The 24,066-nt window shown below is 39.7% G+C and overlaps 1 protein-coding gene across 2 annotated transcripts in view; it reads right to left on the reverse strand.

Moving 5' to 3' along the window:
- The window catches only part of psip1a (PC4 and SFRS1 interacting protein 1a), a 46,621-nt gene that overhangs the window by 19,108 nt on the left and 3,447 nt on the right, over positions 1-24,066 (reverse strand). The window contains exons 2-5 of one of the 2 annotated variants that reach the window (XM_077604855.1): positions 23,524-23,627; positions 20,867-20,935; positions 19,291-19,496; positions 7,322-7,429 (exon numbers count right to left, since the gene is read on the reverse strand). The gene's annotated coding sequence lies outside the window, so the exon portion shown is untranslated. Of the gene's footprint in view, positions 1-7,321; positions 7,430-19,290; positions 19,500-20,866; positions 20,936-23,523; positions 23,628-24,066 lie in introns of both variants that reach the window. The other variant, XM_077604853.1, reaches the window with a different exon arrangement.

Raw genomic sequence — 24,066 nt, forward strand, 5'->3', positions numbered from 1 at the left:
ATTTATAATTATTGTTTAATATATTTTATCTATTATTATTATATTATTTATTATATACATATATTATTAAATGTATTTATTTATTTATTTATTTATGTTTTTATGTATTAAACTTATTTCTTAACTTATTTATTACCTATCTATTTATGTCTAAAATGTATTTTCCTGTGTCTGTATTCTCACCGTCCTGCTACTGTGACAATGAAATTTTTATTTTTAAACGCAGCATATTGTTTTTCAGCTAACGCTATCCTAAACAATCCAAATTTAGCCATCTCGTGGTACTCTTAGTAGGGAAAAAACACTTAAATTGCACCTGAGTATAAGTCGCAGTGGGCGAACTACGAAAAAAGTGCGACTCATAGTCCGGAAAATACGGTAAATGTAAACGAAGGTGGAAAATGCAAATCCGAAACGGTCGACTGGATTTCTTTTCCTCAAAAGAGCATCCTTGAACAGGTTTAAAAGATCTTCCTCGGTGCGCGTCGTCATGACGATTTGATCTCATTTAGCGTAGCCGCTCGGATTAAAGTGTTTCGAGGCCACGTCAATTGCAAATAAAGAGCCATTTGGCCCCGAGTTTTAATGAATGACGCCAATTGGACTCTGCTGTGAATTATTTATTGTCCGTATGATATTAAAAGCTACATGGTGATTAGCAATTTAAATGTCTGGAGTTTGATCGCGTTCTATACATGTGGCGAGAAAAAAAAATCAAATCAAATCATTTTCTGAACAAGCAGCTTGTCAAGCCGTGCCTCCGTAACGCGCGTTCAAAAAGCATATTTATTCCTCGGCCGCTCGGCTTTGCATGAATTATGCATAACGCCACGGAGCGAAGTTGTTTTATTTCATGAAATGCAGCGTAAGTGCAATCGCGTTCAAATAAAGCGACATCAAGGAAAGCCCATGACGAGACTGTCAAAAGACGCAAACATATTCACGAAAAAAGGAATTTTAGGAGAAATTACGATAGATTTAACACACAAAATGGATTGGACGGCTAGATACGTCAATGGCAGAGATGCCTGAGCGTGTGCATTTTATTGAATTGTATGTCTAATGTTATTAATAGTAGTTTTGGTTGACTTCCTTGTTAAATGAGTGACTTCCTTTTGATTTTGGGTTAATTCTAGCAGAATGGGGTGTGTGAACTAGCAAACATTTTAGCTAACAGCTCGTCAATTGCTTAATTAGTAGATGGGATTTAGTTAGCTATTTAATTTGTGTTTGTTTGTATGCGCGTTGCTTCGTAATATCGAAGCAATGAAGATGTTAGCAAGTGGTGCATTTTTAGCTATTTCAAATATTTTAGCCCAGTATTAGTCAATTAAAAACATTAGCAAATCATTATGGGAATTAGTTAGCTAACTAATTTGTGTTTGTCTGTGTGTGCTTTGCTTCTTTCTCAATAGCGAACACGTTAGCAAGCGGTGCATTTTTAGCTATTTCAAACATTTAGCCCAGAATTTGTCAATTAAAACATTAGCAAATGATTATAGGAATTAGTTAGCTATCAAAGTCGTGTTTGTTTGTATGCAGTTTGCTTCTTTCTCAATATTGGAGCAGCGAACATGTTAGCCAGGGGGGCATTTTTAGCAATTTTAAACATTTTAGCCCAGAATTAGTCAATTAAAACATTAGCTAATGATTATGGGAATTAGTTAGCTATCAAAGTCGTGTTTGTTTGTATGCGCTTTGCTTCTTTCTCAATATCAGATTAGCGAACATGTTAGCAAGTGGTGCATTTTTAGCTATTTCAAACATTTTAGCCCAGAATTAGTCAGTTAAAAACATTAGCAAATGATTATGGAAATTAGTTAGCTATCTAATTCGTGTTTGTTTGTATGCGCTTTGCTTGTTTCTCAATATCAGAGCAGCGAACATGTTAGCGAGTGATATATTTTTAGCTATTTCAAACATTTTAGCCCAGAATGACCCAATTCCAACATTAGTAAATGATTATGGGAATTAGTTAGCTATCAAAGTCATGTTTGTTTGTATGCGCTTTGCTTCTTTGTCAATATCGGAGCAGCGAACATGATAGCGAGTGATACATTTTTAGCTATTTCAAACATTTTAGCCCAGAATTAGTCAATTAGAACATTAGCAAATGATTATGGGAATTAGTTAGCTATGTAATTAGTGTTTGTTTGTATGCGCCTTGATTTTCCTGAATATCAAAACAACAAACATGTTAGCGAGTGAGCTATATCAAACATTTTAGCCAAGAGATAGTGGGTACTTCATTAGCTAATAATGAATGGAATTTGTTAGCTAACTGATTAGTAAAAACAACATAAAGAAGATTGTTTTTATCCATCTGTCCCTCCTCAGACTGTGTAGCAAATATGTTAGCGAGTGGCGCGCCCTGTCACAGCGCGTCATTTGTATTCCACTGTTTACGCCGAGCGTGCGTACACGCCGTGTTTTGTAGCGCGACCTGACTTGCTAATAACGCAGCGGTTTGGGCCCGCGGGGCCGCGTGACCCGGCGACCCGAGCCGGTGCTAATGAGCAGCTAGCGCGCTTGCGCCGCATCGGCCAAGCCGTCCTTCCGCGCTTCCGTGACATCTGTCCGCGAATGTTTTATTCGGACGGCAGGCGTTAATTATTCACCGGCGGTAATTATGACATGCCCGCGTGTCAGTTTGGCGAGGACCACCCCGGTTCCTCCCGAGCTCGTCCGGGCGCGACCGGCCACCGCTCTCTGCCGGCCGGAGTCGGAAAGATGGCCACGGGGGAGCTAATTAGCGCAACATAAATTACGGCGGGCCGATAAAGCGGTCGCCGGTGCCATCGGAAGGGCGAGCGCGCCGCTGAGCGTGTTTTCGCTGCCGACGTGGCCGACTGTGCTCGGGCGCAACGTTGTTTTGGCGCGGCGCTCTTGTGAATGCTAATTTAACAGACGGTTTTGTTAGCACGGCCGCTGAGAGAAGCTGTTCCAGTGACTGTGTTTCATTAATAACTGCTTGAAATATGGTTGGCGCCATACAGAAATGTTATACTATATATCTGGTATTTTAATCATGACTTTAATTTTTAAAAATATTAAATTATTTACTGATTTTTGCCCCAAAAATCAAGACATAAAAACATGCATTAGCATGTAGCGTCAATATGTGATTAGGTGGTTAAATGTTTTTAATCAGGCACATTTTTGCAATCCTATAGCTCAAGGGTGTCAGACTCGGCTTGGTTCGCGGGCCGCATTAACGTCAATTCGATTTTATGTGGGCCGGACCATTTTAGATATATTATTTAGATTTTTTTTTTTATAAATGGATTGAAAGAACTGGATGAAAAGCCCTGAATATTCAGTTTTTGATAGATCTAAAACAATGTTTATTTGAGCTTTTTTTCTTAGTAAAGGAAAATGTCTTTTAATGATTATGTTCCATATTAAAGTGGAAAATAGAAAATATTTTTATATATTTTTAGATTTTACGAAATGATTTTTGAACTAAAAACACGGGCCGCGTTAACGTCAACTCCATTTCATGTGGGCTGGACCATTTTAAATATATTATAAAGATTTTTTTTTATTATAAATGGATTAAAAGCCCTGAATATTCAGTTTTTTTATAGATATAAAACAATGATTATTTTAGCTTTTTTAAAATATATTTTTAGATTTTACAAAATTATTTATGAACTAAAAACAGAAAAAAATTACATTTATTGATTTAAAAGGGGGAAAATCAGGAAATTTAATCTATAATCTTCATTTTAATTTGATCCTAAAACAGAAAGTCGGCACTCATGATTTATATCTCGGGCCACACAAGATGATGTGGCGGGCCAGATTTGGCCCCCGGGCCGCCACTTTGAAACCTGTAGCTTGAATAGTGGTACACTGTTTGTGTACTGTCACTTTAAATGCCATGAAATAAACAGGAAATGACCCAAAATGTAGAGGAAGTGACCCTGAAATGCCCCAAAATGTCAGCCAAAATCAACACAAAGTACATTCTGTTTGTTCCAATCATATCACAAGATTTGGATATATTAAGCAAATTTGTCAATGTTTTTTTAATTAGGCAAATTTGAACGTCTTGTCGAGTTTTTTTTTTTGCCGATGTCCTATTGGATGACTTGTGGAAATCTGTAGACGGGTGGCTAATTTAGAATTGTGTCAAAATCGGCGGGCGGACGAATTAAAAAAAATACCCGACGAATTGAGACGGATAAAGCCAAGCAAAGCGATGAGCCGCGGAAAGATAAAAGCAACGGGCGCCGCCAAGACGCAAACAAATAATAGGGCGGCGCTTCTCGTCTGCTTATCGGGAAGAAAGAGCGAGGGGGCGGCGTTCCTCCGTTGGGCCGGCGCCCCCACGGCCGGGTCCGCGCTCGGCCCGGCCGTCGTGCGTGTCGGTGAGCTCTTGACGTGTGCGCCGCCGCATGAATAATTGAGGCCTCCCTCAAACGCGGTCAGGCTCTGACGAGCGCCGACGAACGCCGACGAACGCCGCCTTGCTCCGGAGCGTCGGCTGCCCGTCCGAACGCCTCGCCGCTCGCTTTTTGGACCGGGAAAGTGTATTTTGGCTAACATGCTAATCACTGAAAGCACTGATCTGGGGTTGAGGGTTCGATCCCAAGTGGGTCCTCACTGGGTGGAGTTTGCATGTTCTCCCTGGACTTGTGTAGGTTTTCTCCGGGTACTCCGGTTTCCTCCCACATCCCAAAAACATGCATGCTAGGCTAATTGAACACTCTAAATTGCCCCTAGCTATGATTGGTTGTCCTTTGTCTCCTTGTGCCCTGCGATTGGCTGGCCATTGATTTAGGGTGTCCCTGTAGTTGGCTGGGATAGGCTCTGGCACCCCCCTAACCCCAGTTCAGAAAATGAATGAATATTACTACAATCTGCTATTATTATGCTGAAGGTAATCTTGTAATTAGTTTCATCTCCTAATTTTACCAATTGTTTTCTTCTTTATCATTTAATCTTCAAAAATTATGTCAAAAGTATTTTTGTGTCAATTCAGACATTTCCAAACAACTTTTGCTTCGTGTATGGCAAGAGTGTCAGACTCGGGTTGGTTCGCGGGCTGCGTTAATGTCAACTCGATTTCACGTGGGCCGGACCATTTTAGATATAATATTTAGATATTATTTTTTATAAATGGATTAAAAGAACTGGATTAAAAGCCCTGAATATTCAGTTTTTTATAGAATTAAAACAATGTTTATTTTAGCTTTTTTTAAATATATTTTTAGATTTTACAAAATGATTTTTGAACTAAAAACACAGAAAAAATGATTAAAAAATGACAATTATTGATTTAAAAGGGGGAAAATCTGGAAATTTACTCTTCATTTTAATTTGATCCTAAAACAGAAAGTCGGCACTCATGATTGACTTTCCCGGGCCACACAAAATGATGCGGCGGGCCAGATTTGGCCCCCGGCCCGCCACTTTGACACATGTGGTGTATGGTAAAAATCCGTAACATAACAACTTTAATCTGACGACAAATTTACAACCTTTTATGACTTCTTTGTTGTAATTTGACCAAAAAAAAACCATTTTGTGTTGCTACTGACTTGACGTGACCAAAAACCAAAAACCAAGCGAACAAGAAGATAATTGATGTCCTGAAATTGCAATCACTTGATTGCCGTCAAGTGCTGCTCGTTGAAACAAAAAAAAAACCTTTTGCGGAATCGAACGCACGGCCCTGGCGTACCCTGACACGGACGTCTCTCTTTTTTTTTGGTGTTCGTCAGCTCTGGTTTCCAGCCGAGAAATAGCGAAGGGATATTTCTTAAGCGCATTCCCCTCACCGTCAGCGTTGGGCATCGACAACTAAACGTTCCCGGCCTTGTTTAGCCGGTTTTTTTTGACGGACGCGAGCTGGGCGGAGGCCGCTGTCAAGCCCGCAGCGGCGCTCTCAGCTGGAGCGCCAGATAAAGAGCGGCGCCTTCGCCGAGGTCAGCCTTGATGAAGACGTGCTAAATCTTTGAGGAAAGACCAGAGGAGATGGACAATCTGCCAGTGTGCTACTTATCTTTCTTCCCCTCTTTTTTTTCTACCTTTCACTCGTCCTCAAGTCTTCGACTCGGACGCCGTTATCGGCCCGGGCAGGCCGGCAGAGATCACGCCGACGTGCGGAACTCAATCATAACTTGGCAACGGAACCACGGGAGGGAAAAGAAGAGCGCCGTGCCCACCGGGTGGAAAAATACCATCTCCCTTTCGCCCAAGTTATCACTTATTTATCCGCCAAAAATGTATTTGCGATGTTATCGTATGGAGCTAAGGTGTAAAAGTAAAATACATATTTTTTACTTATGTTTTTTTCCCTAATTTGTCTTTAATCCCAAATGTATTTTTAAACATGTAAAATAAATGAACGTAGCAGAACGATTCCTGTTTTCCGCTTTTATATTTGAATGTAAATAAAATACAATTCTCAATATAATACAAAAATATATATATAAGTAAAAATAAAAAATAAAAACATATATATATATAAATAAATTACAATTATTAATTAATTTATTTATGTATGTATGTATTTTATATAAAAATAAATTAACAATTCTTTATTTTTTAATCTATTAATGTATGTATTTATTTTATATAAAAATCATTTACATTTTTTTTTAAATTTATATATTTATTTAGGTATTTATTTATTTATGTATTAATTTATTTATTACCTATTTATTTATGTCTAAAATGTCTTTTTCTGTCTGTATTCTCACACTTTTGCTACTGTAACAATGAAATTTCCCGAATACAGGAGGAATAAAGTTATCTAATCTAATCTAATCTAAATATGGTGTTTACTTTTGTTTATATTTAGTATTTTTTGTAATCTAAGAAAGGAAACTGAGATATCTATAATCCTCATTGAATTTTAGCATGCAACAGGAAGTCGACACCCATGGTTTACTTTGGCGGGCCGCGCAAAGTGACGCAGCGGGGCCGCGGCTGGCCCCCCAGCCATCGCTTTGACACCGCTCGTCTAATTAGTTCGATTTTCAGTCGTTTCCTTTTCATTTTTGGAGCATTTTTCCGGGTCACTTCCTTGTCAATTCACTGTCTGCCATTTTGACTGGGAGGGGCGAATGAACAACCATATTTTATTTTGAAGTCGGGCAAGTTTTTGGGACACGCAGAACATTTTTGGAATGTTCTTTTTTTGACATTCAAGTAGGAGAAGAGGAAAAGAAGATGCGGCACCCCCAGGGGCTGCTTTGAGCTTTGAAGTCACGACAAGAAAGGGGGCAGCGGACACTCTGGGCCCCCACCCGGCCCCCCCTTGATGTGGTTTCATCACGCGTCAACGCTCGGCCGGACGACGGAAGCTCACCTCGCCTTGATGCGATGACGCCGATCGATCGTCGGACGCCGCCGGACTGCCGAGGGCGGCGTTGGTGCGATGCTCCCGGGGCGCTTGGACGGGGGCCGATCGATAAATCTAGGGTAGAAAAAGAGGCATCGTTCAACTGGTGCGCCGCCATTGGCGGCCATAGACGTCGAATTCACAATCATTTTTTGCGGGCCCGCCAAAGTAAATCATGGCAGTCGATTTCATGCTAAAATTCAAATGAAAATTAAAGATATATTTATTTCAGATATGTACTCTTTTTGCCTTTTTTAGGGAAAAAAATGAATCAGGGATTATTTTTCAATTAATATTGTAATTAGTGTTTAAATAAAAAACAGCCTTTTAAAAAAATCAAAAATATACATGGATATATAAATATATAAATATACATGTTCTGTTGTGTGATTGTGTATCTTTTGGCTCTCCTTCCCCCGTCTGAGCCACCCAGGTGTTTGCTATTGTCTCATTAATCAACCCCCGTCTGTCTATTTAAACCCTGTGTTTTTCTACGTCCATATTGGAATTTTGTTTCCTGATTGCTGTATGTAATGTTTGCCTGTTTTTTCGGTGTGCCTGTTTAATTTTTAGTTTGGTTGATTTTATCCCCGTTTTTAGGATTTGAATGCTTAGTTTTCATTAAAATCTTAAATTGTGCACCAGTACTTCCTTCTCTTTCATATATATCATGGGATATACTATCCTACTATACTATACTACTATAAAATAGGTTTTTTTTTGGACACCCCTGGTTTATTTGCTTTTTTTAGGACGTCAAATGTGTCTCCAACAATGTTTGATTTGGAATCTCTCCAAAAATATTTCAAGGATAAGGAATGAGGCTGAATTATTTCATCGTTTTGTGTGTCATTAATAAAGATGATCATTATTTAGTGTTATAGGAATTAAAAAATGGACATTGAAGCATCTGTGTCACCAAACCACGGTAATCCCACGATTATCGCGTCTTCACTTATTGCTACTTTGCGATTTTTTTCCGCTATTATTACAAAAAAGTATATATATATATTTCTTAAAGTTCATAAAAATGTGAAAAAATGCGGAAGCCACTCATGCTACTCAGCGCTGAAAATAAAGTTATAATAGGGGTGACCCTACTTTGCAATTTTTCGACTATATCTGGTCTACATTAACCACAATATTCAAGAAATTACCGTACTTTATTGTAAACAATGCGACATTCCGCAGTAAAGCTCTAAAAAAATAACCAGATATTGAAAATAAAATCAAAACTAACAGCGTGAACGCCGTCAAGTCAAAGTCATTAGAAGCAAAACAAAAGGCCGTCGGTTAATTTTTTTTTTTTTTTAGTCTACGACGAATGATTCATGGACGGTTGAAAGGCGGTCCGAGCGGTGGCTATAAAATTAAATGATAAAATAGTCTGCTGGCGGGCCCGGCCGGCTCAATAAAGCCCCCCAAAGCTCCCACTAAGTACGATTAGTATTTACTGCCCGCGTTGCGTCTCCCCCAAGACGGGCAATATCCGAGGCGGCCTACGACCGACGGAGAGGGGGCCGCGACGCGGCGGCCTTTGGAGAAATATGCGCTTATGAAATCGTAAATATTATCTCAAAGGCTAATTAGCATTAAGGGCAGCGGCGATTGTATTTATCGGCTTTAGCCGCAATTAATAACTGCGGCCGGGAGAAGAGCGGCGGGCGGATGGCCGGGACGTGTCTGGGGCCGTAAACCCGTTACGTCGATGGAGGGGGGGGGGGCTTGAGGGGGGCTTGAGTGGGGGGGTGGGGGTCCGAGCCCGGGGGAGTGCGTAATTGTGCCGGAGAATTTTTAATTGCTCTGAAATGCCGTCCAAATTACACCGCCTTGTTTTGAAGGCGGGGTAACGTTGCCGGGTCGCGGCGTGGAAGAGCTTTAACGCGTGTTCCTTCGCCCCCGGGTCGCTCGTTAAGAGCCGTAGATGGCGGTCCGCGAGAAGGTAGCGGGAAAAGAATGGAAAGTGAATCCGGATCAATGGAAAGTGAACTGAAATTAAGAAGAAGAGAGCCCGGAATGGTCCGAAACAAACAGGGAATGATTCAAAGTGGATAGATGAGTAAAGGGATTTGATGTCGATGACTGTCAATGGCAGGGAGTGAGGTAAGGGCGGCAACAAAATGAGCTTGAGGTACTATAAAGGTAGTGTGGAAATATTTTGCATTTAAAGCATGAAAAAAAATGGATTAATTGGGTGTTAACTATGGACGGCATGGGATTAATCGCGATTAAAAACATTTGACAGCAGTAATATATATATATATAAATAAATACAATTTAAAAAATAAAAACAAACAATAAAAATAATATATATATACATATAGTAATGTAAAAAACTATATATATATAAATAAATAAATAAAATTATAAAAATATATATATAAAATATTTTTTTTTCTGAAGTAATATATATATATATATATATTATTTTTATTTTTTTTACATTTATATATATATATATTACTGCAGAAAAAAATATTATATATATTTTTTTATATTTATTTATTTATATATATAGTTTTTTACAGCACAGCTGTGTCAAAGTGGCGGCCCGGGGGCCAAATCTGGCCCGATGCATCATTTTGTGTGGCCCGGGAAAAAATTATGAGTGGCGACTTTCTGTTTTAGGATCAAAATTAAATGAAGACTATAGCTGTATATTAAATTTCCTGATTTCCCCCTTTTAAATCAATAATTGCAATTGTTTAATCATTTTTTTTCGTGTTTTTAGTTCAAAAATCATTTTGTAAAATCGAAAAAATATATTTAAAAAAAAGCTAAAATAAACATTGTTTTAGATCTATAAAAAACTGAATATTCAGGGCTTTCAATCCATTTATAAAAAATCTATCTGAGTTTATCTAAAATGGTCTGGCCCACATGAAATCGAGTTGACGTTAACGCGGCCCGCGGAAAAACCCGAGTCTGACACCCCTGCACTACAGGAACAAACTTTCCGGAACAAAGAGAAAATGCCCAGTGACCCCAAAATTAGTCAAGAAAAATCCCAGCTCTTCTTCATCTGCCTGATTTTTTCCGAAATGAAAGTATTCAAAAACGTGACTACCTCCACCTAGTGTTCAAGAAGAGCAGTGCAACAGAACATAGGCTGCAATTAAGATTCTTTGGTGAGGCAAATTCCTACAATAGTTCCCCCATTTGCTGCAGGCCCCTAAAAAGGCCGGGCAGCGGGCCTCGGGCGGCCCGTGGGCCGTTGTTTCAACATCCCTGCACTAGGGGGCCCCCCAGATATAACTTTAGTGGTACTTCTTGGTTACTTTGAATATGGCCGAAATGATGGAGGTCTCACTTTGAGGCGCATTAGCCGAGAATAGCGAATTGGGACGAGCCGTTGTTGCTTTCTTTCCACTGCCCGTTTAATGAAATGATGGTCTTTGTAATTTCCAAATAGTTCCAAAGCCCAAATGGGGGAAGATAACCAGGGGAGGGGTCCGGGAAAAAGGGGGGGGGGGGCAGGGGGTGCTAGGCAGCCAGCGGTCTCAATGCTAATTATCTTTAATGTGCTTCTCTGGCAGTTTTTCAGTGCGGGGCTTGTCGTTGGCTCTTGTGTGGGTTGCTCTCCAGAGCCCCGCCCCCCCACGCCAAACCCCACCCCAATGGCTTCTGGGTAATAACCGTCGAAGGGTCGCCAGGTTTGATTCGGTCCGGTTTAGTCTTTAGTGGATTTCGTTTGTTTGTGGTTGCGCTGTTTTGTTTTTCTTTTATTCAAGCGCTAGCTTGCTGACAAGGGTTGGAATCACGTATCGATCTGAATCCGGGTATCGGGGAAGCAATTGTCCCGTCACGTTGACGCAAATGCAAAGTATTGATCAAGGTGCCACTCTTTTAGACACTGTTTTGCTCCATTTTTTCTTTTTTTTTTTGGCGACAAAAACTACTTCGGTGCGATGCAATGGATGGTGCTAAATCTGGTCAAAATGTCTTATTAAACCAAACAATGTCACCTGAATCGAATTGAAATGGTGTCAAAAAATATTTCCATAAAATATCGACATGGAAACTATTGATTTGCTTCAATCTAACAATTTTCTGTAGGTTAATCTAAGAGATTAAGCTCACCTTTGCAATGATAATTTTACTTATCGCTTTCATTTTCTCCCAAAAACTCAATCGAAATGTAGCTAATGTTAATCAGGTGACATTTTTTTTCGCTACTCACCTAACGATTCAACCGTTAATTAATTCTTCAACCGCCGATGCTAAGATTGCCATTTTGGTTATTTTTCTCTTCTTGGTTTATCCAATTCGCATCCAACACTTTTTTACTTATCGCACAGGTGTCAAAGTGGCGGCCCGGGGGCCAAATCTGGCCCGCCACATCATTTTGTGCGGCCCGAGAAAGTAAATCATGAGTGCCGACTTTCTGTTTTAGGATCAAGTTAAAATGAAGAGTATAGATGTATATTAAATTTCCTGATTTTCCCCCTTTTAAATCAATAATTGTACTTTTTTAATCCATTTTTTCTGTGTTTTTAGTTCAAAAATCATTTTGTAAAATCTAAAAATATATTTAAAAAAAGCTCAAATAGACATTGCTTTTGATATATAAAAAAGTGAACATTCAGGGCTTTTCATCCAGTTATTTTAATCCATTTATAATTAAAAAAATCTAAATATTATATCTAAAATGGTCCGGCCCACGTGAAATCGAGTTGACATTAACGTGGCCCGCGAACCAACCCGAGTCTGACACCCTTGATTTATCGTTTTCATTTTCTCGCAAAAAATGTTGCTCATGTTAATCGGCTGACATTTTTTCGCTAATCACCTAACGATTCAACCATTAAATCTCCGCCGATGCTAACGATGCCATTTTACTTCCGATTCGCATCTAACACGTCTTAATTTCCACCAAACCGATTCCAACGCGATCCCCACATTCCCGTCATCGAAACGCCCCATTTTTCAACCACCTCACCCGCACATTAACGGCAAAAAAAATCAGATTTTGCAGCAATCCGAGCCACTCGCAGCGTACGTTGAAGAGCCGAATAAGTAGCATGCAGAAATTTGACAGCTCCCGTGCCATGGGGGACGAACTGGCCCGTCTTGTTGCCATCCGCGAGGGCATCGTGTCGAATTACCTTTCATTCAAATACCCGCGTTCGCGCTCGCCCGCCGCTCAGCTCGCGGGCCGGCCCGTTTTTTTTGATGATATATGCTCCTAGGAGCTTCATTTGGGTTGTTGCTCGGGTTTGCATCACCAAAAAATACATCTTTTCGAGGAGGACCGACCGATTGGACGGCTGGAGATTGAACTGATGTCTTTGCAGAAAATGAGTAAACAACATTAATTTCACATGAAAAAGAAAGTCATTCTCCAGCCGAGAAACTTTTGAGGTCCGAGTTTTGAAGTCGTTTGACAGCTAGCGCGCCGCCGATGCTACCTAGCGAGCCGTTCGTCGATCCGGGACCGAGCGCCGATTGGACGTACGGTACACTTGCGCGGAATTAGCACCGGAGCCCGTTGATCTTTGTCGCTTGGGGGGGCGAAACTGGCACCCCGAGTAAAAGCCCCGCCTCGTTTTGAAAGCACCCCGAGATCACACACTGTCTTTAACATCAAAAAAGGTGTCCGCGCGGATATTCTTAATGGGTTTAACGCGGATGAATTATTTAAATCAAGGGTGTCAGACTCGGGTTGGTTCGCGGGCCGCGTTGACGTCAACTCAATTTCACGTGGGCCGGACCATTTTAGATATAATATTTAGATTTTTTTTTAAATAAATTGATTAAAAGAACTGGATTAAAAGCCCTGAATATTCAGTTTTTTATAGATCTAAAACAATGTTTATTTTAGCTTTTTTTAAAATATATTTTTAGATTTTACAAAATGTTTTTTGAAGTAAAAACTGAGAAAAAATGGGTTAAAAAATTACAAGTATTGATTTAAAAGGGGGAAAATCAGGAAATTTAATATACATCTATACCAAGAGTGTCAGACTCGGGTTGGTTCGCGGGCCGCGTTAACGTCAACTCCATTTCATGTGGGCGAACCATTTTAGATATAATATATAGATTTTTTTATGGATTAAAAGAACTGGATTAAAGCCCTGAACATTCATTTTTTTATAGATCTAAAACAATGTTTATTTGAGCTTTTTTTATATATTTTTTTATATTTTACAAAATAAATTTTGAACTAAAAACAGAAAAAATGGATTAAAAAATTACGATTATTGATTTAAAAGGGGGAAAATCAGGAAATTTAATATACATCTATCCTCTTCATTTTAATTTGATCCTAAAACAGAAAGCCGGCACTCATAATTTACTTTCCTGGCCGTACAAAATGATGCGGCGGGCCAGATTTAGCCCCTGGGCCACCACTTTGACACCTATGTATTAAACGCTACCTAGCGACCCAGTCATTGTCGTTTCCACGGTCGCACGAACGGAGACGCTCCATTTTCGCGCCTTTCCCAGCAAACGAGCAATTTTCCCGTCGATTTTAGCGTCCGTCTACGTCACGAATGAAATGATGAGAGACCTTGCGTCTGGGCGTGGGATTACGGGCCAAGTATCTGGAGGCTGCGCTTCTGCGATAAGTGCACCTAGAGCAAGCTTTCCTCCAAGCCACAATTAGCCGCTCCCTCCCCTGATCCCCTTTCCGAGCGCCTCCCCTTTGAATTTCATCAGGGGCTTAATTAGTATACAAATAAAACTCCCCTTATCTCCCGCTCGCCCTAATTGGCCCGTCTTTACGTGTGCCCGCCGAGCGCGTGAGAGAGTCGGGGCCCCTGTAATTAGAGTGACCGTCTTCACCTTTACGTTCCAGGCCCGCCGGGGCGACGGCGGCGAGGTTGGCGTTCTTGTCGGGGGGGGGGCGGGGTTTGGCATGTTAGCGATAATTCGCCCCCACGACCGTCCTAGGGCCGTCGCGATAGCTTTAGTTCCCGTTATGTCGGTTGGCCGCCATTGGCAGCGTTTATCGATGACCTCTATCGGGTGACGGCGTGCCGCGTTCTCGCCGTAATTAGAGTTCAGCGCCGAGGCGGGGGGGGGCAATTAGAGCTCTTTGTTATTAAACTCCATCCGACTCCTCTGGTTCGTTGATGCTTAGCGGGCCGCGCTGCTTGCTGAAATTGGCTAACTGGCAAATGACCACGCCCCCCCCGCGTTGTACCACGCGCTAACCTGCCCATAGCAATGCACAAAAAGACGCGGTAATAACAGTAAACATCCCGCAGTTAGTCCGCACAAAACCGAGACAATATGGTGTTTAAGGTGTTTTCTTTTTGGAATAAAAATGTTGCGGGAATGGAGCTATAACAAGACGTGTGTCAAAATGGTCGCCTCCACAAAGATGGCGGTGTTGGAGAACAACATCCTTATTAATCGTTACTGACATACAATTTGCAACAATTTTTCCAAATGGCAAATCTTTATATAAGTTCCATAAATAGCTATAGTGACTTAAATCCCTCGTGATTTGTTTTGTTTTAGCGACAGATGTATTTTGTCCAATTTTTGCACTAAAAACAAAAACATTCCTTTTTTTATTTATAAATTATTGGGGTTTTGTTTTGATTTTTTTTACTGCAGCTACAAATTTCCAATTTAAGTTTCTTTCGCCTGTTGTGTCCCTCCTGGCTTCCCTTCTCTTGCATTTCTAGTTTGTCATCAACCACTGTATGTGCACTTAAACCCGTGTGATATATTTTCTCCAATTTTTGCGCTAAAAACAAAAACATTCCTTTTTTATTTATAAATTATAGGGGTTTTGTTTTGATTTTTTTTTACTGCAGCTACAAATTTCCAATTTAAGTTTCTTTCGCCTGTTATGTCCCTCCTGGCTTCCCTTCTCTTGCGTTTCTAGTTTGTCATCAACCACTGTATGTGTACTTAAACCCGTGTTCTAGCATGACTTTTCTGGCATTTTTTGTTTCGTGTTTTCTGTCCGAGTCAGGAATGTTTACCTCTTTGTTTTGGCGTGCGCCTCCCCTGGTTAGTTAACTTTGTCCCAGTTTTGTTGATTTTGTAGGAATATTTTGGCATTAAAATACGAAGTTGCACACCAGCAATTCCCTCTATTTTCTGATTCCCGCATCCCAGGTTCGACTTAGTTGCACAGCCGAGGCTTTTCATGACAGTTATGGGCTTTAACAATCTATTTCACCACGTGATTTTCTCTCCGCGGGCCGTTTGCCTCTCGGGCCACTCTTTTGTCTACCACTAGTCTATCGGAGGAAAAAATGGAGAGGAAAGATCAATGGCCGTGTCGACAACTCTCGCAGCGGTGGCGGGACAAGTGTCAGCTGGAGGAGAGGCAGCCATCGTGCGGGGGAGGGAGGGAGGGATGAGAGCCCAGCCCGGCGGTGGCGGTGGCGGTGGGGGGGGTGCAAGAGGCGCACCTCAGCCCAGACAAGAGATCAATTCCCTCCACTTCACTCTGGGCTCCCGATAACAAGCAAAAGTTGAGGCGGGCCAGGAGCTGTCTTGCCTTTCAAAGGTGCATTCCGCCATGCCATTCGCTTACGTAAAATGACAATTATTATATGAGAAAGACGGACTCAAAAGTGGGCCAAATTTAAGACAGTTTTGGAAACTAAAAAAAATGTTCACTTCAGTTTTTTTGCGACACATTTTGAACATGTTCATTTGTAGAATTTTTTTTCCACTTAACTTTTTCAATCTCTACTATAATTATTCTCTGCATTCTCTGTTCTCCCTGTGTGGGTTTTCTTCGGGTATTCCGGTTCCCTCCCATATCATCCCAAAAGCATGCATGCTAGGCTAAATGGTTGATCACTGTAAATTGTCCCTGGGTATGAGTGTGAACGGCTGTTTACCTCATTATGGTTTGCAATTGGCTGGCGAACAATTGAGCGTAAAGGCCACTAGTTGGGATAGGCTCCAGCACCCCCCCCCCCCCTCCTCGGCAGATCAAAACTGTCATCTATCCCGTTCGTCATTTGGCGGCGACACTATCACGCGATTGACCTTTTACACGGTTTTCAATTATAGAAGCGACGGAGAGGCAGATGTTCGGGTCGTATGTCCGCGGTGGCACGGCACCCCGTCTGTCATTAGGCGGCCCAGCTGCGCCGTGACGTCCGAGGCTACCTTGGAGATGGGACCTTGACGAGGCTTTGGGTCTGGGATATCGGTGAAGGACATCCGCGTTGGCGTGCGATCCTCATTTGCGATAAATCAAAGGACAAAAATGCTAATTGAGGACGATATTGACGTAACGGACATTTTTAAGCTACTGAATAGCGATCAAAATGAAGGAACGTCTATTCCCTGCCACCCTAACACTTAGATTGGATTAGACGTCTGCCAGCGTCACACTCCTTTAAGTCCACAGCGCAAAAATGATAAAAACTCCACGATTGGACGTCAAACACCGTCAATAGCATCCAATGAGTACAGCTAATTAACCAGCATTAGTTTTAGTTCAATTTTTTTTTGGAGAGCGGGTGGTTAGCATGTCGGCCTCACAGTTCTGGGGTCTGGGATTCCATCCCGGGTTCGTCCTCACTGTGTCCAGTTTGCATGTTCTCTTTGGGCTTGTGTAGGTTTTCTCCGGGTACTCTGGTTTCCTCCCACAACAACACACTTATTTTTTTATATATTTATTTATTAATTTATCTATATATTCATTTTTAATGAACTTCTTAAATGTCTTTTTCTGTCTGTATTCTCACCCTCTTGCTACTGTGACAATAAAACTTCCCAAATATGGATTAATAACGTTATCTAATGTAATCGAATCGAATCAAATCAAATCTAATCTCATCAAATCTAATCTCATCAAATCTAATCTCATCTCATCAAATCTAATCTCATCTCATCAAAGCTCATCAAATCTAATCTCATCAAATCTAATCTCATCAAATCTAATCTCATCTCATCTCATCTCATCAAATCTAATCTCATCAAATCTACTCTACTCTAATCTAATCTAATTTAATGCCAAACACATGCATGCTAGGCTAGGCTATCTGGTCGAACACTCTAAATTGCTAATAAAATATAAGTGATTGCTTGTTTGTCTCTTTGTGCCCTACGATTGGCTGGCCACCGACATGCAGGTAACTGGGATAGGCTCCAGCACCCCAGGAAAAGCGCTTCGAAAAATGATTTTTGTTGTTGTTGGGGGTATCATGTCTCATGTTCACCTTGCCCACACCGCCATCCCAATCCCCGTTTGTTACTCTTTCTTTCCCAGACACCTCCTGGGGTCCCCGGTGGTCTTTGTCACAGAAGAAAGAGAATGATCGATAACCCAGTTAAACTCCACGTTCAAAGCAAGCTCTCCCCCGTAATGAAGCCCCTTTTATTCGCCGCAAGTTTGTCTGAAACATCAAACAATAAATTGGCCGCGGCGGCACCGTAAAATATTTAGATGTATTGACTGTGTTTGAGAAAAAAAAGAAAGAAAAAAAAGACTCGGACCGTTTTATGCTGATACGCTGTGATCGCTTTTTTGCCTTCGCATTTTATCCGATTTTTTCCAAAAGAAAACCTCAAAAAATATTCGGGCCTGCCAATAAATGTGATTCGCCGCAGCTTCTTTCACCAAAAAGACATTTCGCAACAGCCTGCCTTGTTTTTTTTAAATTTTTGTTTTTTATTAACTGTGACGGGATATAAAATGTTTAAACTAGAGATGTCCCGGATCTGATCACATGACCAAAAAATACATATGGACTACGTTTTGTACTTCAAAAAATACAAGAAAATTACAATTGAGACCCTTTTAAATAGGTTTGTGCATGAAAAGCAAGTATTTCAACTTAGAACATTTGCAACCGTTTTTGCTGCTGCTTTGGTGATTAGCAAAAAAAATGATTTTGCTCATAACCCTAATATTGGATAGAGTTGTTCAAATTAGAGGGATTTTTTTTTATAAATCATACATTTCTTCGGTATGAGATAAAGAAAAATATGCAATGGGGACACCGGTAGTTTGAACTTTGCATCTCTGTCCCAGCGTGGCAGAAGACCGGCTTTTCGAGACGACCTGCTTCTAGATTGGATTCATTTCGAAAAATTATGGACCTGGAATAGGAAGAGTAACCTGATTAAGCGTCTGCTCCGCTTCAATAATTAAGCGGCGCAACTCAAATAGATGCTTTGCAACACACATTCCATCCATGACAGATCTTTTCAGTAGAAAAGAGACAAAAACGCAACCTTTGCAAACTATGAAAGGGACATTTGTATCTCCCTGCACCAAAAAAAACCCCCAAAAACTAAAGGACATTTATAATAAAAAATGCTACTGACGACAGTAGATGTCCGATCCAAGCTTATAATTATTTTTGAAATTGTTAACTGTATTTGTCAATTTAATTTTCTCTATTGATAAAGTAACCCCAAAAAGTTCTGTCCGTTTTTAAACGAAATGTCTAATCAAAAACAATTTTTTGTTGTATCATTTTGGTCTTACTTTTACGTTTTCATCTACAAATTGCATATTTTGACCTTTTGACCTTCATCGACGACCATTTATTCACTGCCGGCCTCCCACCTAAAACGGATTGGACGTTTCCCTGCGATAAACTACCGAAGAAGTCCTTTCAATTCACAGCAGAAGGACGATTGGACGCCACACGACTGAACGCCGCACGATTGGACGCCACACGACTCGACGCCCCACGACTCGACGCCCCACGACTGGACGCCCCACGACTGGACGCCTCACGACTGGACGCCACACGACTGGACGCCACACGATTGGACGCCACACGATTGTACGCCACACGATTGGACGCGGCACGATTGGACGCCACACGATTGGACGCCACATGATTGGACATCACCGACAGAGTGAAATATTTGCGTGTAGAGATTTGATATCCACTTAAATTAGATCGAGATTAGAATAACAACCTCCGATGCGGAACTTTTCGGACTCCATTTTCCTAATTGGACACTGACCGAATGGTACCGTGGCGCGTACTCACTTGCCTGGCCGTCAAACATCTGCGCGATCGCTCATGCGGCCGCCAACGCGCCGCGACACGGCGGCCCATCTGCCCAGCCGGACGGAGGATTGCGTTGCGTCATCATCCCGTCCGTGGTCTTCCGGCACGGCGGCTTCACCAAAGTGACAAGCGCCTCCTCTCCTCCGCTCGCGGACGCGGCAGGACGGCAGATGCCCAGCCTCTGGCTGCTTTGGAGACATGGCAAGAAGGATGAAACTCAACTGTAAGGATGAATAAATCATCTCAGCAAATGCTGCAGATTATTTCAAAAGAATCACAATTTCATATACTAAATCTCACATTTTGCGGCATCCAAGTCACATGAGCCAAAATATGATAAAGAACACAAATATATATACATAAATTCGCCTTAAAAATGACATGACTGCGACAGAAAATATGAAATATGAGTTTCATTCACTAGTGTTTCCCAACTTTTTGGAGCTGCAGCACACTTTTTGCATTAAAAAATCTCAATCTGATTTTTTTAAATTTAAAATTATGTCACCTATATTAATAATAGTCATTTTTATCAAAGTTTTATGGGCATAAATCTCCAAAATGCTTCCAAAATCAAATTTTTCCACACTGACTTAGCTAAATGTCCCCCAAAATTAATGTGTGCGGACCTTAAACAATTTCCAGTGATCCAAAAATAACTAATGTCATATTTTTAATTGCATAACGTTATGACTTTTCTCCAAACATAACTTGAATCTACTGAAATTAACCAAAATTATTTCCCTTACAGACTTTACGTCGCCAAAATTTGACGCCCTAGAAAGCAAACAACTTCATGTTAGAGAAAAATGAGCAAAAAATGTCTCACAATTTCAATAATTCATAATTTAACGTTCATCACATTTTAATTTGAACCTTATAATAATTCAATTTTAATATCATTCATTTTTCTCTCTGAATATTAAATTGTATGACTTCTAGTGGCACACTACTTGGAATAACAAATAAATAAAAATAAAAAGCACTTAGAAATTGTAAGCAAACATGTGATAAACTCAAATGCCATGCTTAGCCACGTCCTAACAAAATACCCATCAACCATTGCGGGCCGAACAGTTATCGCGTCAAACCAATGATTTTATTTATGCTAAGCCACGTCTCCGGGTTTACTAAATAAGCGTCCGTTTTGGCGAGCTGAGGTCTGATGTTTTTGCGGCAGCCCTTTTGGCTCAATGCGGGTAATCAGATTTTTGGGTTTATCATGTCACCCTCATAATAACGGAGTGCAGAGGTTAGCTTAACATACCTCTCCTGAGTGTTTTCTTGGAGTTCGCTCAGACATGAATTTGGGAACCAAGGCTAGTTTGCGGTGACGTGGTCACTCTGGTTTTGTTAGGGTACCGTGACTGGACTCCGTGATTGGACTGAATGAGCAGACGCTAATTGTGGATGTGAATGGAAACTATTTTAACTGTTTATAATATTAAAATGCAGGCTGTCATTTGTCGTCCCAAAAATGCCTGATTTTAAATCAGATTCGATTTTGCTCTCATGTGATTTCTAATGTCCAATCATATTTTTTGGTCGGACCTACCTCTTCCTTTTATCGACCAATCGGCTACTTCCAGGTGTTCGTTTGTTGTTGTTGCCATGCGTCGCGGCACTGAAAGGGAAAGTCAAAAGAATTGTTTTGTTTCATAAATTGATAAAACATATGATTCATTTTTTTAATAAGTAATAGTTGAAAAATAGGTGATAAAAGCCAATATTTCCAGGAAGTGGATTTCTAGACATTTTAGCACTCCTGTTAGGTATTTTTATTTATAGCTTTTTTAGCCAATCCAATGTAACAATGCCCAATTAACTGTCCTTCATTGTTAAAGGCCATGAAATATGTCTTTTTTTTCTTTGTGTTTAAACATTATTTTATTCAAGATCAGAATTATCTAGTTGCATGCTTAAATTATTTGATAGGAGTATCATTTATACTAAATTTGGTCTTTTAGACGTGTTATTTTCCTGTAGTGTTTTGTTAGTTTGAAATACTATTTTGAGTGTTGTTAAATTGAAATTCCACTGCTATTTTAGTTTTAAAAAAATCAATTTACCCCAAAAACAACAAAAATGCCTTAAGAGTATGCAAAGTATTCATCATATCAATATGGTAAGAGTGTTATTAAAATTAGTATAGATTATTGTAAGAAAAGTACATAAGGGTTTAATTTATGAAATAATCTAAACTAAAATATTGAATGCCAATATTTAGTGAGTGAGCTTAAACATTTGAATAATATTTTATAAATTTAAATTATTGATGCTGCTAACAATACTAAGCTAGCCCAAAAAATAAGATAAGATGAGTTGTATGACAGAAAACAAAAATACACAAAGCATTCGATTTAAGAATAAATAAATGGCAACTGTACAGTAAATCTTAAAAAAATAGCGTTTGAAGGTAAAAAATAAAATGTTTTTTAGGTAGAATTTAACAATCTCATAGTTTATGCAAAAAAATATGAAAACTAAAAAAGTCATTTTTATCTCTATAAAGCACTTCAATTTGTTTGTAATGAAGCAAGTGGCATCCATTTTGTTTCCAATTTTCCAAATTTAAAAGTGATTATAATTTCCTTTTCTGATGATTTAAGTTGAATTCATAAATTTTGAAGAAAGCTCAGCTAATGCAAAAAAATAGTCGTCATCACTTTAAAATACACGCCGCATTAATTGTTGATTTTAGTATCTGTCACGTTGTCCAATTGCACTTGAAATATCGATCCCCCAAATCTTGAAAACATATACATTTTTAAAAACCGAGTTAATTTCCAATCAATATTCTGGAGACTAAAAGATTGAGGTTATTCCTTCCATGTGTAAGCCATCCCAGATGTTCCCTTTCTGCTTTATTTGTCCAACTCTCAAATATAACTCTGCAAATCTCGCATTAAAATTTGTCAATCCTTTCATATTTCATCGCATGGTGGAGCAATAAAAGTCTTGAGAGAGATTCATATTTCATCTGAAGCATCACCAAGACGTGTCTTGCTTATTATTTCATGTTCGACTAAACGTGCGACATGTCACTTGCCTCACATGTCATGATATAACATGAACGACCGCTAGGTGGCAGTATGATACTTGAATCTGAATCCAAGTCACAGCAGTTTATTATTCTGGTGCCTTTTTTTATTAGGATTTAGATTTTAGACCCTGCAAATGATATTTAATGACTGCTAAGTTCTCATGTTTAAATATATATATTTGACTCTTTTTATGTTTATCAACTAACTGGTTGCCATTGACGGGGATAGACGTCCAATCCTTTTGGGCTAGGAGGGTTAACAGCGAATGATGAACAATTGTTCATTCGCTGTCAACTCTCCGAGCTCAAGTTGATTGGACGTCTATACCTCTCAGGGCTGGTGGGCGTGTTAGATGATACTCATTGTAATTTTAATTTTAATTTTTAATTACATTCCAAACTCTGCAAGGTTTACAAAACACAAAATTGTAGTAAATAGTGAATTATTTTTCAACCTTACTTTGTTTTTTGAGGGTGTAACATATTTTTATTTGGACGTCTATTCCCGTCAATGCAAGGGAATGTGTTAAATTACACCCACTGTCATCTTTATTTTGATTTCTATATCTACTTTTTTTTTTTTTTTCAAATTTAATGACATTTGTAATTCCACAAGGTTAACAAAAACACTACCAAATTCTATTTATTTTGTGACAAGTTGTCTAATTTGACTATTTTTTTTCAAATCAACCTTTTTGCCAGTTCCACAAGGTTAACAAAAACCCAACCAAATTCATGCAAATATCAAAAAAACATATTTTAACTTCACGAGCACTCAAGTAAACAATTTATCCATTTCATTAAAAAAAATCTCAAGTTCAAGCCCCCATTAATCAAAACTAAAACTGCATAAAACCTAACCTACAAATGCTTTCCCTCAAATAAAGTCATCAGAAATTCCCTATATTTAAAAAAGCCCCCAAACACATTAACGTAAATAAGTGCTTTAAGACACAGCTAAAAGAAAAATAAATAAAGTCCACTCCTCTCAGAATTAGAGATATATTTCTACGGGGAAGAAGGGAGAGAGAGGAGGAGGAGGTTTATACAAAAAAAAAAATCAATTAGTGCTAAATTTATTCATGGATTTCTGGCGATCAATGCGTCCGCTGTGAGGGGCTCGCTGGGACCCGGTTCATCCCAGTTAATGTGTTTGAAGGGGGATTTACCATTGATGTTGTTTTCTCTTGCCGGCAGGTCAAAGGCTAGCAAAGGAGCTGTCACCGCGGCGGCGGGCGGACGCCGGAACCGCCTTCCGTTACCCACAAGGCACCTGGACGCAAATACAATGAAATCAGATTGAGATTGGAAAGCGGAATTTGTCATTCAAACCACAGTAGGATTTAAGAGAAAATGTTCTTGTTGCAATAAAACACATTCTTACATTTAAAATATAGATTCATCAAGAACATTTTGATTAATGTCAAACGGTAAGTCGGAGAAATATGGTTAAACTTTGAAGAAGATGCTGCGCTAAAAGAGAAGAAAGAATTATAATTTGGTTTCGGGGAAAGTGTGGATGGTATTTTTTTTTGTTGCTGTGATAATATTTACTTTATTGAAATGACTGCAGGCCAGAAAGTTTTGTTCTGCTTTTGGGGGCATGTTAGAACCTGGTTTCATATTTTATTAATGAGATTAATCATTTATATAAAAAAGAAGATAGGTTAAATTAAGGGCTGGTAAAAAGATCACTTTTTTATACTTGGGTG

The sequence above is a fragment of the Stigmatopora argus genome, chromosome 7 (assembly GCF_051989625.1).
Source record: "Stigmatopora argus isolate UIUO_Sarg chromosome 7, RoL_Sarg_1.0, whole genome shotgun sequence".
Taxonomy (NCBI): domain Eukaryota; kingdom Metazoa; phylum Chordata; class Actinopteri; order Syngnathiformes; family Syngnathidae; genus Stigmatopora; species Stigmatopora argus.